Source organism: Hipposideros armiger, unplaced genomic scaffold (assembly GCF_001890085.2).
Source record: "Hipposideros armiger isolate ML-2016 unplaced genomic scaffold, ASM189008v1 scaffold_913, whole genome shotgun sequence".
Lineage (NCBI taxonomy): Eukaryota > Metazoa > Chordata > Mammalia > Chiroptera > Hipposideridae > Hipposideros > Hipposideros armiger.
The window spans coordinates 624,615-628,016 of record NW_017732263.1 but is presented as its reverse complement, the minus strand read 5'-3'; the positions used below and the strand labels follow the sequence as shown (position 1 = coordinate 628,016).

The following is a 3,402-nucleotide window of genomic DNA, read 5'->3' as shown; positions in this document are numbered from 1 at the left end:
TCTTATACGCCGGCAAATACGGTAATTTATTTTTTTTAAAGTTGCTCAACGTTTTGGAGAAGATCACTAACAGCAAAGCTATTCATGGTATTTGAGTCACTAATAAAGCACACTTTTATCAGTTCAAAAGAAAAGCTTGAAAATCACTGAATTATGCTTTTATAGCTCTAAGACCTTGCTTGAGGCAATAGACTGCATATCACAGTAGCAACATTACCACAGCATACCATACTTTTATTACAAAATATCGTCTCTATGGTACATACTCAATAAATGTTTGCTGAATAAATGCTGGGTGTGTAGTGGAGAGACTAGACTGATTGGACCACATTACCAGGGACAATGAAGCTAAAGAGTTGGGACTTAAGTCCTAAATACTAAGAAATGAGCCAATCATCGTTTAATTTCTTGAACGAATGAGAGATACAACATATGGCTTGGGGTGATATACGTGTGAAAAATGCAAATAAACTTGACTTGGAAATCTTAAGGTAGTAGTTTCCTATTACTAAAATTTCCGGTACTATAACTCAAAGGTTTTAATATATCAAAAATGTAATAAGTTCATAGACTGAAATAACTAAAAAGGATCCATTTCATGGTAGCTCTTCTCCATCAATTTTATGAAGCAAAATTGCACAAAATTCAGTTCAGTAAAAGTAATCAATACACCATTTTCATACTTTAAACACAATTGGTATTAACTTATCTTTTAAATGTTTCTAATATATGAAGAGCATATTCCATAGGACTTTTTACTCATAGTAATAAAAATTCTTGGACAGCAAGGGTATGCCTAAGCAAAATACACAATCACTACTTATGGCTATTATTTATCTAAAACTATGCATACTGAGCTAAACAAGAAAATACAATTTTTATAAATAATTCAAACATACTGAAGATTGTTAAATTAATTTTTAATAAAATAAACGCTTAAGCCAAGTTTTAATATTGGGTTGTCAGAAAAGTCATGACGTATTTTTTCTATGTCTTTCATTGCAAAAATGCGTCATGACTTTTCTGACAACCCAATATTTTGACAGAATAAATTGTTTGGTATATTATCTTAGTTCTTGGAAAAGTTTTGCTAGATACTGCTTCACATTCTTTTCTCTTTTTTCACGTTTGTTCTCCTTCATAAGTGAAGAGTCTTAAAAATGAATAAAACCACTCATCTCCAAACAATATTGACAATAGTTCATAACATCCATTAAAAAGTGCTAGTTCCTTTCATTTTCAGGATCCGCCCCCAAATTTTTAAATTATCATTCTCTTCTAGCCAAATGCCTCAGGCTATGGAACAGATACACATCTGACCTTAATATAAAGAGACCAGCCGCTGCAGCCATTGAAGAGCAGCAGCCATGGCTCTGTACAACCCCATGGCCATGGGCCTCAGCAAGGCCCACAAGTGACCAAAAACGTAAGCAATCCAATGCACAGCCATCTCCACGGGCGCCTCACCAAACACAGCAAGTTTGTGCGGGACGTGATCCGAGAGGTGTATGGCTTTGCCCCCTCTGGGCTGCGTGCCAGGGAGCAGCTCAAGGTCTCTAAGGACAAGCAGGTCCTGAAGTTCATCAAGACAAGGGTGGGGACACACATCTGTGCCAAGTGGAAGACAAGAGCTGAGTGCTTGCAGTCATGAGGAAGGCAGCAGCCAAGGAGGGCAGGGCCCCATCCCCTCTGTGTGAGATAAGACCTCTTTGGGGGCCATCCGAGTGGCACGTTGGTTAAGAGTTGGCTTGGGACGCCAGCTCTGAGCAGCAGAGCCCCAGTTCGGATCCCACATGAGGGCCAGTGACACTGCGCCCTCTACAGCCAAGATGGTGAACAACAGCTCCACCTGGAGCTGGGCTGCCATCAGTCGCTGGCGATGGCGTAGGCTGCAGTGGGGCTGGCCGGCAGCAGACATGAGCTGCTGTGAGTCGCGGTGAGCAGCCGTCCAAATGGCCAGCGAGCGACTGCCTCCCTGGGGAAGAGCACAATGATAATAGAATATGGGCCAGTGAAGCGACATCCTCCACAACTAAGACTGAAGAACAAAAGGACAGCAACTTGTCTGTTCCCCTTGCCCGATTCCCCAATAAAAATCTTTAAAAAACAACAACAATAAAAAAACAACCTTTTTGGAAACTTTTTAAAAAAGAATCCGCACAAATTCCTTAGGTGTTTTAGTTTTTCAATAAAGTTTTGTCAAGTATAAATACTTCTCCATAAAGCTCTAACACTAGGGAACAGTGCAATATTTTCTTCATGTGAATCAGAATGAGAGACGGAATTACAACAGAACTAAAATGAAATGTAAAATTCAAACAGCCAAGTTTAATTGTACCTACATACAATAAATCATATAAATGTGCCTCTAAAAGCATGCTGATTGCCCTTTGCATGTAAAAGAAAATCAAGTAAGCAATCTTAGCAAACCTTTTAGGAAAAAGAAAATAAAAAACTATATAGCTCCATGGTGGGGTGGAGGGGAGTCTGTATTTAGGATTACACAATTACAAACTATGAATGTGGCTAAGTTCCTGTACTTTCCAAAATGAAAGTTATATCCATGAAAGGTATTAGGGGAGTTGAGAGAGATTCCACTCATTTTCTTCAGCGAGACCATGTCAATCCTATCAGTACTGCTGCTTCTTTATCTGCCTGCCTCGCTAGTAATACCCTTTTCCATCCTCTATTAAGTCCTTTATCTAGCATATATTCCTCTGTCATCACTCAACCTCTGCCTAGCTTTTCCTTACCTTCCCTCCATGCTCCTAAGCCAAGAGGTTTATTTTGAAATGGTTAAACAAAAGAAACTTTCCAACATGCTAAAAGAAAACCAAAATAAGATCAAATTAATAAGCATCTCTATGGGAAAAGAACTGAGCAAAATAAACAAATGACCTCTCTCTTCTCATTAGGTAGTTGAAAAAAGCTACATATGTCTATATTATAATGATTTTAAAAGCGCAAGTACACACACACATACACTCACCAAGCTAGAAAGTTTGGGAACTAAGTCAAGTAAATTAAATATATGAATTCCCAAAACTAATTATTAAACACTTCATCTATTATTATTAATAATTATATATGTAACATATATAATTATTAAGCAGTTTCATCTATCATACTGAATCAGTTATGCTTTCTAAAAACTTGGTAACATACTACTAGAAGAACGTACTTTGATTTCATGGATTCAAAAGCTGAGTATCAATAAAAGCATTTTAGACAAAAAAGAAATCACATTTGTAAAGAATCTGAAAAGATAACCCTCTAAAAACACTAAGTGAAAACAGAATTTCATTCTTCCACACCTTTAAATCACCTTCCCCACCATTAAAATTCTACACTAATACTATCAGATATGTCTCAACCATGGTCGGATGAAACCATGCTGCCTTG

At 37.6% G+C, this 3,402-nt stretch overlaps 1 protein-coding gene and 1 pseudogene across 2 annotated transcripts in view; one reads left to right on the top strand and one right to left on the bottom strand.

Annotated features, from left to right (window-relative positions):
• Window positions 1-3,402, bottom strand: part of PAWR (pro-apoptotic WT1 regulator) — a 99,958-nt gene that overhangs the window by 24,162 nt on the left and 72,394 nt on the right. The gene's annotated exons all lie outside the window — the stretch shown is intronic.
• On the top strand, window positions 1,368-1,740 carry LOC109375206 (60S ribosomal protein L36 pseudogene; annotated as a pseudogene).